Source organism: Schistocerca gregaria, chromosome 9 (assembly GCF_023897955.1).
Source record: "Schistocerca gregaria isolate iqSchGreg1 chromosome 9, iqSchGreg1.2, whole genome shotgun sequence".
NCBI classification, from domain to species: Eukaryota; Metazoa; Arthropoda; class Insecta; order Orthoptera; family Acrididae; genus Schistocerca; species Schistocerca gregaria.
This window is the reverse complement of record NC_064928.1, coordinates 243,800,373-243,814,467: the sequence shown is the minus strand read 5'-3', so window position 1 is coordinate 243,814,467 and position 14,095 is coordinate 243,800,373. Positions and strand designations below refer to the sequence as shown.

Sequence of the window (14,095 nt, the reverse complement as noted above, 5' to 3'; positions counted from 1 at the left end):
CTCCAACAGCCGACGGAATTTTATATAAACATTATTGAGGATTTCTTGTTAGGAGGAATGGCGCAACATGTTACATCTTGCGCTGGGACCCCTGCTATTCATTTTCTACGTTAGTGACCTAGTAGACAGCATTAATAGTAAACCCAGACATTTCTGCAGATGATTTAGTTATTTGTAATGTAGTACGGTCAGAGAAGACAAGTTGCACAGATATCCAATACGAGCTTGATAAAATTTCAAAGTGGTGCAAAGACTGTAAACTGAAATTCTTCACAACTGTAGAACACTGCAGCTCACAAAACGAAAACAGGTGGTATCCTATGTTTATGATACGAGTGAAGGACAACTGGAATACCCCGGTGTAACTGTGAATATGGAGTGGAGCGACCGCATGGGCCGAGTCACGGGTAAGGCAGCAGGCGGCAGAATACTAGCTATGTGCTGTCAGCAAAGGCGATTGCTAGGGTGACCAGACGTCCGGATTAATCTGGACATGTCCTACTTTTTAGCTCTTTGTCCGGGGTCCGGGCGGATTTTTACTGTGCCCGGCTTTTTCGCAAAGTTGAGCGTAATGCAGTTAAATTCACAAGTCGTCCCGTTCTATTGCTCTTTTCTTAAATACTTTTAACTATTGGCACAACCTTCGTGATAAACACGTACGAAGGCGGTGTTAGTAGGTGGCACCAGGATCGTTGATGTTACCTTTGATCGACCTATAAGCGAATGCAAATATCTAATACTTAAAATTTTTGTTTCGTATCTTCGCCTTGTATTGGCTTGGCTTCCTGTAAGTGCACGTGTTACTTGAAAGTCTAATTAAGTAAGCCTAAACTTCTGAAAAATAATAATAATACATTATGGACAGGTAGACAATTTAAGAAAATTCTTTCTAGAACGAGCAGAAACTAGCAAAATACACAAAGCAGTCACTCATATAAATACATCGGCTACACCACTGCAATTTCATAACCACTTCTACAACCCTTTAGATCAAATAACATTAACATATGAAGAAAGTAAATTAGAAAAAGAAAACACTACATGGCCAGCACCCGTATCATCTAACACAGCCATAGATCGATCAAGACGCATCCAACACATGGCTAAGAAAAGGCAATATATACAGTGAGACGGAAGGATTCATGATTGCAATACAGAATCAAACAAACACCAGATATTACAGCAAGCATATTATTAAAGATCCCAATACCACAACAGATAAATGCAGACTTTGCAAACAACAAATAGAAACAGTAGATCACATCACAAGCGGATGTACAATACTAGCAAATACAGAATACCCCAGAAGACATGACAATGTAGCAAAAATAATACATCAACAACTTGCCATACAACATAAACTAATAAAACAACACGTTCCCACATACAAGTATGCACCCAAAATGTACTGGAAAATGATGAATACAAATTATACTGGAACAGAACCATTACAACAGATAAAACACCACCACATAACAAACCTGACCTCATACTCACCAATAAAAAGAAGAAATTAACACAACTAATTGAAATATCCATACCCAATACAACAAATATACAAAAGAAAACAGGAGAAAAAATTGAAAAATGCATCCAACTGGCTGAGGAAGTCAGGGATATGTGGCATCAGGATAAAGTTGACGTACCAATTATACTATCAACTACAGGAGTCATACCACACAATATCCTCCAGTACATCAACGCAATACAGCTACATCCAAATATATATATAACTACAGAAATCCGTAATTATTGATACATGTTCAATAACCCGAAAGTTCCTAAATGCAATATAACATATACCGTTCAGTTAAAAGGAAGTCACGCTTGATCAAGGTCCGCGTCACTTTCTACTTCTGACCAGACATAACGTCTGAGATAAGAAATAATAATAATAATAATAATAATAATAATAATAATAAATAAAATTGTTTCCTCCGAGAAGTATTAACAACTACTAAGGATTGTATGTATGTTATGCCTATAAATAATAAACTCATTTGTTAAAACTGAACGTATGTTTGATGGGGAATACAACAGATGAGGAGACCACGCGTCAGCTTTGGACAAGTCACGTGAAAGCAGCCAATCAGGAGTGGCGTATAGGTAGCCATCTTTGTTAAATCTTAAAACTACGCGTAAATATAAAGACAATTGATGCCACGCTGTCACCACAACCAATGCTATCCATTTAAAAAAAAAAAAAAAAAAAAATATTGCTCTGGGAATCACCACCTGACCACCAGTGACCATTAACTGCTAGTTTTACCGGTAATTCCTGGCAGTCACATGACTTGTCCAAAGCTGACCCGTTTGACGCGTCCTCTACTTTTCTTTCCTCCTTTGTCCTTTTTGAAGCCGTTTGTCCTCTTTTTTAAAGAACTGCACCTGGTCACCCTAGTGATTGCGCGTGCAACCCAGCCAGCCATGAGAAGAGACCGCTCAGACGGAGCATTAAAATATCATAAGATTTTAGTTTTTGTTGTTGTCTGTCATACTTTTCACTGTCTGGGTACACGTTTGGTGTAGATTTCTCACATTCGTGTTCGCATAGCACATATTAACACTCTTCAGACATTTTGTTGAATTTATTGAATGTGCACCAACAAATTCCAAGAAGCGATTGAAAACTGTAAACGTATGATAGGAGGGCAAGGATATTGCACAAAAAAAGCTACTTAAGTGTGTGATACCCGTACGAAGTAGGGCAAAAGGAGAATATTTGACCTGTATAAAGGAGGACAGCACGATTAGTCAAGAGGTTTGTTTGACCCGTCATAGAGTGATAGGGAGACGTTGAAATAACTCAACTAGCAGACTGTTTCGGATAGCTGGAAGCCTACTTGCAAAGTTGCAAGAACCACCTGTCAATGAGGACTCTACGAATATGCTGCAACTCCATTCGTATCGGTTCAGTAGGCATGGTGAAGACAAGATTATACTAATTGCAGTTCGCAAAGAGGGGTTTAAAGCGTCATTCTTCCAACGCTCCGCAGATGTGTAGAAAGCACGTAAGCCTCGATGACTGATACTTCACAGTACGGATACAGTGTAGAGAAATCACAGCTGATATGGACGATAACCGACATTCGAACTTCCCATACACCATTCGGGAATGGAACAGGAAAAACGGGGGCGGACTTAACAGTGCTCTCGAAAGTATCCTCCGCCACACACCACAATACGATTTGTGGAATATACACGAAATGAACCTTCGGACACATGAACTTTGGAGCAAACTGTACGTACCCTTTTGAAAGGAGCCACCCTGATATTTGACTCAGCTTTGGACGTAAATCAGGGAGTTCGAACCAAGCTCGAATCAAGAGGCTGGGCCACCGCGTCACACCAACCACGCGAAGTAGTGTTGCCTGTGCATACCCTCAGCCAGTCTATCAATCAGCACAAAAAATGGAGGGGGAGAGAGAGAAGGAGGGAGGGAGGGAGGGAGGGAGGGAGGGAGGGAGGGAGGGAGGGAGGGAGGGAGGGAGGGAGGGAGGGAGGGAGGGAGGGAGGGAGAGAGAGACGGTAACCTGCAAAAGCAAATGTGAGGTTGAATGGGTTGGAGGAAACGAACAGGCATGTAGACAAAAGAAAATGTTAGACTGGGAAATAGCGGAGAATGAGAATGCAGCAGAGCGGAGGCTGGCGCGCTTCTCAAAAGCGTAGAACGAACACGGAAAGAGAACTGATATGGAAGGAGTGAAGCAATGTGTTCTCGCAATGAAAAGCGCCAAGTTACACAAAGCGGCAAGAAATGAAAGCTACGAACTGGTTGGAGGCTGTGAAAAGCGATGAATGAATGAATCAAAGAAAGAAAGAGAAAGAGAGACGCCCATTTTCTCAGCGACGTTTCTTACGAAGCAATCAACGCGTTCCGCCCTGGGAAAGCTGCAGTTAAGGACATTCAACTTTACCCTTCGAACTTTCTACTGCCTGCGGAATGAACTAACTGCAGTGCTATCCGCGTTAATTACAATTACTTGACTCCGTTAGGTCCCGAACAACGCTACACCGTGCTGTCAACTGCAACCGTTCTTTTTTACTCAACTGCTGTAACAACAGGATTCTCTTCGTATGTATCTTTGCGACCCAGTATTTGTTAGGTAAGATTTCAATGTGAAAATAAATGTAGAATTCAAACAGAAACATAAAGCTTAGTACTATATACCCAACCTGCAACTTGGCATTACAAGGCAGACGCTGCACGATGTGCTACAGGCTGCGCTGTGGAAATTTTCGGAATATTTTGTGCTTCGCGGCGCTACAAAATCTTCACATATTCGAAGTTGATTTTTATTTTTTTCGGGTACGTTTGGGCACTGGGCCGTCACTTAACTTAAAAGCCTCGGATGTATTAAGAAAATTCATGAGGGGCACATATAGCAATGTAATGCGGTAACTGCGTCTTATATACCGAATGATTTTCAGTTGTGATTATTTAAAGTGAATGGCAGGCGCTTCTTATGAACAACTTTAATTACACGACGACACTCCTCTCATTCCAACAAGTCTACTTGCCTATATTGTATAATTTGCTGTTTCAGCAAGACGGTACTTTTACTGCCAATAGCATTTATCTACACAAACTTGCCAATTCAGAGCAAACAGCCATTATCCAACGGTCCTCTGTGCATTCATACGAATGGTAGGTACGTGTGTTGGCTTTTTCACTGGATTTTTGTCTTGTTGGCGATTATTTATACCAACTGGCGAAGCCCGAATTGCCCGGTTATTCATTCTGTCAACTTTCTATTAGACACGGAAACAAAGAAAATTAACTATGCTCGTAGTGTAAGACTGCAAAAATTTAATTTCCAAGTATTCGTGGGAATACCTCTGAAATTATGAAATAGTCATACAAAGAAACACGCCTAATGTACAGATGTATAAGCATTGCTGCTCTTCGAGTCTACAAAGCGATTTTGCTAGCGTCTCCTTAGTGGTCGAAAGCTTTCAAAAGCGCTGACGAGTGTCAGGGATTTCTTTACGTTGACCCGATTGTAGGAGTGTCTTAGTAGTAAAGAATAGATATATTTAAACTTCATGCCTTTGTTTTCACGCAACTCAGCGTTTATGAGCTCATATTTCTTGAACTGTGTGTCATACAATGATGTGTCTGTGTACGTACATTCAGCGGCATATGTGGATATTGTCTGCCTTAGTAGCAAAGATGTAATACATTTAAACACCATGCATGATACGACAGTTTTTCACACATCTCAGTATTTATGACTATCTTCTGAACTATGATACGTGGTTCTTACTCCTACAGCCACTGTTACCCGACTTTAAGGGAGTATGTACGGTAACATATGAAAAGAATAGCTGCTACTCACCATATAGCGGGGATGCTAGGTCGCTGATAGGCGATAAAAAAATGTTGGAAAGTAAGCTCCCGGCCAACAAGGCCTTCATCGGAAGTAGGCAAAACTGTGTGTGTGTGTGTGTGTGTGTGTGTGTGTGTGTGTGTACGATGAAGGCCTTATTTGCCGAAAACTTACCTTCTGACAGTCTCTTTGTTGCGCATATTGCGACCCAGCATCTCCGCTAATATGGTGACTAGCAGCTATTCTTTTCATGTTGTTGTTTTTGTTGTCTTCAGTCCAAAGACTGATTTGATGCAGTTCTCCATGCTACTCCATCCTGTGTCAGCCTCTTCATCTCTGCTACCTGCATCCCTCTAAATCTGCTTACTGTACTTATCTCTTGGTCTCCCTCGACAATGTTTACACCACACACTTCCCTTCAGTACTAAATTGGTAATCCTTTGATGTCTCAGAATGTGTCTACCAACCAATTCCTTCTATTGGTCTGATTGTACCACAAATTTCTCTTCTCTCCAATTCTGTTTAGTACTTCCTCATTAGTTACATGATCTAACCTTCAGCATTCTTCTGTAACACCACATTTCAAAAGCTTCTATTCTCTTCTTGTCTAAACTATTTATCGTCCATGTTTCACATCCATACATGGTTACATTCCATACAAATAATTTCAGAAAGGACTTCCTGACACTTCAATCTACATTTAATGTTAAATTTCTCTTCTTCAGAACAGCTTTTCATGCCATTGCCAGTCTGCATTTTATGTCCTCCATACTTCGACCATAACCAGTTATTTTGCTCCGCAAACACCAAAACTCATTTACTAATGTGAGTGTGCCTTACCCTAATCTAACTCCCTCAGCACCACCTAATTTAATTCGACTGCATTCCATTATACTCCTTTTGCTTTGGTTGATGTTCATCTTACATCCTCCTTTCAATATACTGTCCATTCCATTCAACTGTTCTTCCAAGGCCTTTGCTGTCTCTGCCAGACTGCGATATCATCGGCAAACCTCAAAGTTTTTATTCCTTCTCCCATTATTTCATACTCCAAATTTTACTTTTGTTTCCTTTACTATTTGCTCAATATACAGATTGAATAACATCGGGGATACGCTACAACACTCATTCCCTTCTCAACCACTGCTTCCCTTTAGTGCCCCTTGACTCTTATAACTGCCCTCTAGTTTCTGTACAAATTGTAAATAGCCTCTCACTCCCTGTGTTTTTTACTGCTGCCACCTCCAGAATTGGAATGAGTATTGCAGTCCACTCGTCAAAGGCTTTCTCTAAGTCTATAAATATTATAAACATAGGTTTGCCTATCCTTCTATGAGAAATCGTAGGATCAGTGTTGCCTCGCATGTTCCTACATTTCTCCGAAATCCAAACTGATCTTCCAAGGTCGGCTTCTACATAACATTGTCATGTTCCACCCTGGATTTTCTATTATTTGATTTTGTGTAAAGTGTTTAAAATGACAATGGACTATTTTTCTGCAAAATGCCTTTTCTTAATTATAAGAAAATGCAGGATATTTAAGTCTGCTCACCAAAGGGAACAACACTAGACAAAAATTTAAAATATAGATAGGAGTTGGTGAGCAAGGCATAATGTTCGAAGTTTCAAGTGTAGGCCCACACATTGATGAGAATTTACATTAGGGAAAAAACCACATTTTTGACTAAGTTGTTAAAATAACTCAGTTCAGCCACTTCTTCACCTCATGTTACTGCAGGCCACTAAAATAAATCAGGAAATTAATCTAATTTGTTTATTTTTTAAATTCAGTAATGTCATTTGGAATTTCTTTCTGGAGTACATCATCTTTGAGAAAATCTTAATTGCCAGCAGTGTGCCCTAAAAATAATGTTTGGTGTTCACTCTCAGTCACGTGATGGAAAATAGTTTATGATAAGTATTTGAACTACACCCTTACAGAACATACTTTATCCCATTAAACTTAGCTCTTCTTTGGGAAAAAGTGTATAACAAAGAAATATGAAAAAAATAGTATAACTCTCTTGAACATGACATAGTGACAACTTTCTGAGCAAATGCGTATTATCCTACTCTGAATGCTTTAACCATGAAGATTGGTTTTGGTATTGGACATGCACATACGTAAATAACTTTCAGACAGAAATAAATAACTGCATTGTGGTAGCTGGCCTTCTCTGCCTAAAGAAGAGTGATTTTTTGTAGATAATTTATTAAAGTTAAGGAAGATGACATATATAATTACAACACTGGAAGAAAAATTACAATTATTGTTTACTGACAATGGCACTAGCTCAGAATGGGGTCAGTAATGGTGCTGCTGATGTTTTATCACACTTACAATGTTATTTATTTATTCGTCCTTACACCATTTCGCACATACTATCAAACATATCAGGCACATTACACGTATAAAACATATACACAACAGATGCACTGTCTGACAGATAGGAAAAAATAAATCTGAAAATTCACTTTTGGACGACTACTCCTGCGTCACAGATTAATTTTTTTTTTTTTAGAAACTTGGGTTATTTAGTGCAAATGTGTTGCAACTTCTTCTATTAAACTAATTACCGTTTTCCGGTTATGTAATCTCACCTGTAAATGGTCAGCGTGCAGCCATATTTAAATACCAGTTATTCATACAATCGTTTCGTATTCCTTATAGATTAACCTTGTACATGGTTAAATAGACCAATAAATTTTAACATAAAATCGTCGGTCACTGCAAATGATGCCTTGTCTAAGAATTAAATTGTTTTTTGTGTTTCGAAATGAATTCTTTTGCGATCTAGTTTCTGAAACAGATTCAGATTTTTTTTGTTACGTTTGTTCATTTTAAGCTTCGATGCACGCATAACTTGATGTCTGCAAAGTTACACAGGAGGAAAAAAAATAAAATTATCGTAATACCCTTTCACCATCTATCACAAATCACATTGGAATGCAAGTTAAGACACAACGGTGCTACACTGGATTGCTAGTTCAGATACTATGCTGTTCAGCAGCAATTAGAGAATCAGCTGACAGGGACTGAGTTTATATGTCCGCAAATGTCAACAGACTGGTGAAACTTCGTGCTTGAAAAGCCCTAAGAAATTCTTAAGCTCACTTGCAGCTTACGGCTGCGTAATGCAATAACATTGTTTCTTGCAGTTAACGAACGTACCACTATTTGTAAAAGCTATGTAACGAGCCAACTTCATAAAGATCACAGACTGTGATGTAGATTCTACATAACACGTAAAAACTACCCATGATTCACGGGTTAGGGCTGACCTGTGGAAACAATCATTTACAGTCAGGACATTCCCACGTGTTGGTAAACAAGCACAAAGTGAACGCACAGACCTTTTGGTGTTGGGAGCTTTATCGACAAGTGACGAGCTAACGAGCAGAATTTAATTAGCACCTTGCGCAATGCAGCTGATCAGATCATGCATTTACACAATAAAAAAAGTTGCAAACATCAACTCTGAATTCACACACACACACACACACACACACACACACACGTACATGAGCACACGACACTGGAGATCATCTAGTGTGATATTCTTATTGCACTTTCGCACATACAAAAAAACAATTAGTGCCCGACTTCATTTTAAAACTGCATTCGCATCAAACTCATTTCAAACAGAAACGGCTACTTTTTTGATGTGTTTACATAAATATTTCAACATATATTTTCTACAATGCTTGTACTCTGATAAAAAACACACACATTCTCAGCAATTACGGTCCAACATTTATGTTCTAAACATTTCGTTTCATCTCCGGATACAGGTATAATTGCAAGCGTATGAGAGATTGTAATTCCTCAGCATATCACTTATTAAAAGATCTGGAAATAGTCAAAGCGCAAGGTAAGTCCTCCTGCTACAGATAAACTGCGAGCATTAGCCATATACCAGTACAATCACTTTATTTACATATAACGCTTTAATTACATCTTAACTAATGTGAATATTTGTCGTGTGATAACATCACCTCGAGGGTAATATTTATGTAATACGCGTCTGCCTAGCTTAAGCAGAATTAGCACGTTTAACATTAAACGCAGAATAGAATGTCCTGCAACTTTCATACACCTTAGTTGAAAATTTTTTCCTACAATTTGTCAATGTAAGCAAGTGTGCATACCTGTTTATCCGTGAAAGCGCAGCAGAAAAACCCGTTGCATTCCTTCCTACAGCCACTGGATGTCACGCTGTTCCTTCGTGTATTAGAATAAACGTCACTTTAACAAACACCATCACCAACACATCATTCACAGCAACACTTCACCACTGCTTTCGAATCAAACTTCCGGGAGCTATCCGCAACAACCAACACTCATTTGTCGCCATTGCAGCTGCACTGCAGTGCTGCCAACTGCAGGTCCGAAACATAAAACTGTAGTAGCTCCATCCGGCGTTTTTTGAACTCAGGAATGGAATCAATAAACTGTTATTCCCACACTCAGTCATTGCAGTATAATCAGGTGTTTGATCAAATCAAGGTTGCTCAATTATCTTCATTATTTTCTCCTATATACTTCATCTTCACTGAAAAATCACTCGATGATTGCCACAGCCTGACACAAGCATATGACAGACTGGCATGAATGTATTTCGAATACAAATGTTTATGTATTCTTTTATTGTCATTCCCCAATGCAAGGGCATAATATCATATAAAGAATTCCGATTTATATACAAGGCAGTCAGTTGTAAGACAACGCCTCATAGCGAATTAAATTACCGGTGCCGGTAGCGTAAAAGCGACATATGGTCTCTTTAAAGCGTTTAATTATTATAATATTGTATCTGAAAACACTGATAATCACATTGTGGATTGTAAACACGTATTAGCTGTGTTCGTAGCTGTAAATATAACTCATCAACAAAATTTTCACCACCGCTCCCATTTAATCTACATACCGAGGGCCATGAAGAAACTTCGATGATCAGGCAATTAGAATACATGAGCAATGACTAATAACTACTGCAGCTGGCAGATGAGCTCTTTTCTACACAATTTTTATTTGTTATCGTTTACTTTTATCGTTGTTTTCAAGCAGATTCTCCTTACTTTATTTTGCGTTACTTGGTATATTTTCTCGATACTTCCGCCCGTTTGTATTATTGTAGCTCTAATTTACAATCCGTACCGTACGCGAGTCATACAAGACAATTGCCCTCATTAATAGTTCTCTGATTATAGATTTTTGCTATCGCTATGGTTCTTGTTTGTTGTGTTGGATCATAATGAATTAACTAGAAACCTTCTTCCATTGTTACTTACGACCAGTATGGATTACGTCAGTATAAAAATAATTTATGACTGAATAGCGCGAAAAATATAAACTAATGGCAAACAAGCTTACAAGACATGATAATTACATGATAAGCTATATATTTTTTTTGGCCTAATTCGTTTACAAAACTTCAGTAATACCGGGAAGGAGTGAATTATCAAATAGGCTACAGAGGTCAGGTTTATCCACGCGGAAATGGAAACGACTGCTTGCCTTTATCCCACATCATATTCAAAATTTTATAGCATCCGTGCGTGCCATCGAGCAGTTTTGCGCCGAAGCCCAGTTTTAAGTCAGCAGCAACGGAACTAAAACCTCGGATAACTATCCTGATATACTTCTCCTGCTTTTCTCTTAATACTTTCACGCCCACATCGGTAACATTCCGCTCCCCCGGCCCCATATCTCTACGCTTCACCAAATAAGTTTGAGCATTTCGTCGTCACTGATTTTAGTCTTGGCCTCCTTTAAATTATGGCGAAACCGATGCTAAAGTCATGAATCCTTAGAAACATCTTCGCTAGCCACATCTGCAGCATATTTTTAAGCTATGGATGTTGTTGTAAGTCAGAAGACTGGTTTGATGTAGCTGTCCATGCTAGTCTATCCTGTGCGAGCCTCTTAATAACTTTTTATTTATTTATACAAAATTATGAGAAGGAAAGCTGCTACTCACCATACAGTGGAGATGCTGAGTCCCAGATAGGCACAACAAAAAGACTCCCACAATTAGAGCTTTCGACCATTAAGGCCTTCGTCAACACACACACACACACACACACACACACCACACACACACACACACACACACGACTCCAGTCTCAGGCAACTGACACCACTGCCTGAGACTGCAGTCGCGCGCGCGCGCGCGCGCGTGTGTGTGTGTGTGTGTGTGTGTGTGTTTGTGTGTTTTTTGACGAAGGCCTTAATGGCCGAAAGCTTAGCAACTTTCCTTCTCATAATATTGTTACATTACATCCTGGATTTTCCATTGTTTGATTTTCATTTACTTATTCATACAAGATCATCTCATAACGATACAGTAATTATCAAGATAATCCAATGAAAATCAACACTGTTGCTCAAAATATACATATGCACAAAAATATTAAAATGCGCTATGAGGATAGGACAGGTGGTTGCTATTGCCTTGATGATGGAACCATCCTAGCATTTGCCTGAAATAATCTAAGAAAACCAAAGAAATCTAAATCAGACCTGACAGAGCAATCTCTCTCTTCCTGAATGTGGGGCCAGTGCATGAAACGTAATTCTGCTCTTCACCATTGCACATATTGACGACACCCATGGTTTCCTGGGCTATGGATATGTTACCATTCCCTTGCAGTAAGTCCAGTCTCTTCGGTAAGCTGATTCCTGGCCTGTAAATGTGCAACTATGCCACACACATGTCTTCATATATTATAATGTGACAAGGTGCTGTAGTTATCCCCTTCCATTATTAACCACTGCTCTGAGACCTCTAAGATCTTTAATTGTATATTATACATTACTTATGAAGAATGTTTTAGCAGTCTTTTTAAATGGATATTTTTTAGTTATGTTTTTCATTTCCTTGAGGAATTTATAGTTCAGTTTTACCCCTGACATAAAATGCTGTTTAGAGTTCTTCATTTATTTTTCCTAGGAAAATGTAAGCCCACACTATCTCTTGTCCCATATTTGGTTATAGAACAGTTAGTAAAATGCTTTTTAATACTTCCCAGATATACACAAGAGATCGATAGATGTACTCACTGGATGCAATAAGGATACCTAGTTTATTACATACACTATGCTATCAAAGGTATCCAGAAACACCCAAAAACATACATTTTTCATATTAGGTGCATTGTGCTGCAACCTACTGCCAGGTACTCCATATCAGCGACCTCAGTAGTCATTAAATCGCATGAGAAAGCAGAGTGGCGTGCTCCGCAGAACTCACGACTTCAAACATGGTCAGATGATTGGGTGTCAATTGTGTCATATGTCTGTACGCAAGATTTCACACTCCCAAACATCCCAAGTCCACTGTTTCCCATGTGATAAGGTGTGGTCATGTTTTTCATGGAGGGGGGCTTACATCCCTTGTTGTTTTGCATGTCACTATCACAGCACAGGCCTACATTAATGTTTTAAGCACCTTCTTGCTTCTCAATGTTGAAGAGCAATTCGGGGATGGCGACTGCATCTTTCAGAATGATCGAGCACCTGTTCATAATGCTCGGCCTGTGGCGGAGTGGTTACATGCAATAACATCCCTGTAATGGAATGGCCTGCACAGAGTCTTGACCTGAATTCTATAGAACACCTGTGAGACGTTTTGGAAGGAGGACTTCATGGCAGGCCTCACTGATTGACATTGATACCTCTCCTCAGTGCTTCATTCCGTGAAGACACTCTCCAAGAAACCATTGAGCACCTGATTGAACATGTGCCTGCAAGAGTGGAAGCTGTCATCAAGGCTAAGGGTGGACCAACACCATATTGAATTCCAGCATTACCAATGGAGGGAGCCACAAACTTGTAAGTCATTTTCAGCCAGGTGTCCAGATACTTTTTGCCAGTATCTTTGCATGTTCATTCGAATTAATTGACAATCAGTATTCATGTCTGAAAACTTTGTGCTTGCTACACAATATCTGCATTTATCGTCTATGATTAATGCGACAGAGTTGTTTTCCCTGCTTGTGCTGAAGAGCCTTCTGTTTCTTTTCTTTGTGTTCAATGTTAATTTATTACATATTGCTCAGTTATAAACATTCTTGAGGATTTCATTTCTTTTCTCTAATAGGATTTCTGGTGTTTTATAAGTGCCTTTGATATTGCTGTCACACCAGTGAAGAGAACTTTGCTCCATGTCTAATATGGCCTGGAGAGTGACATGTATTTAGAATAGAATTGGAACCAATACAATGCCCTAAGGAATACCTATATTTATGTTCCTTATTTGACAGTTATTTTATTAAAAATTTATCAAGAGTAGGTGCCTGAACTATCTCTACATTTTGCAGTCTGTTTTCCAAGTAAGATTGGAACCATTTGTTTGCTGTTCACCTTACACCTAGTGCTTCAAGGTAGTTAGTCATATTTTATGGTCAACAATGTCAAAAGCCCTGGAAAAGTCTAAGAATGTACGATAAGACAATCATTCTTGTTACAAGAGTCAAGTACCACTTTTGTGAACTCTGTAATGACCAATATTGTACTTCTCCCACTTCATAGAGTAAACTGTGCTTTGTCAACAACACTGTATTTATTCATGTCATCAGCCTATGTTTCTTGATTGATTCGGCTATTTTGAGAATGTAGACAGTAGTGAAACTGGCTTGTAGTTTCCAGTACTTACCTTTCTTTAGTAAGGACACAACTCGAGCATGCTTCATGTACTCTGGTAAAAGACCTGAACCAAAAGACTCATTTATTATATTTGTTGATGGGGCTTAACTGCCTGCCT

General features: G+C 39.1%; 1 protein-coding gene across 4 annotated transcripts in view; it reads right to left on the bottom strand.

The window, feature by feature from the left end:
• Positions 1-9,695, bottom strand: part of LOC126291845 (alpha-(1,6)-fucosyltransferase-like) — a 367,775-nt gene extending 358,080 nt beyond the window's left edge. For all 4 annotated transcript variants that reach the window (XM_049985560.1, XM_049985563.1, XM_049985564.1 and 1 more), the window contains exon 1: positions 9,480-9,695. The gene's annotated coding sequence lies outside the window, so the exon portion shown is untranslated. The remainder of the gene's footprint in view (positions 1-9,479) is intronic.
• Positions 9,696-14,095: the final 4,400 nt, after the last annotated feature.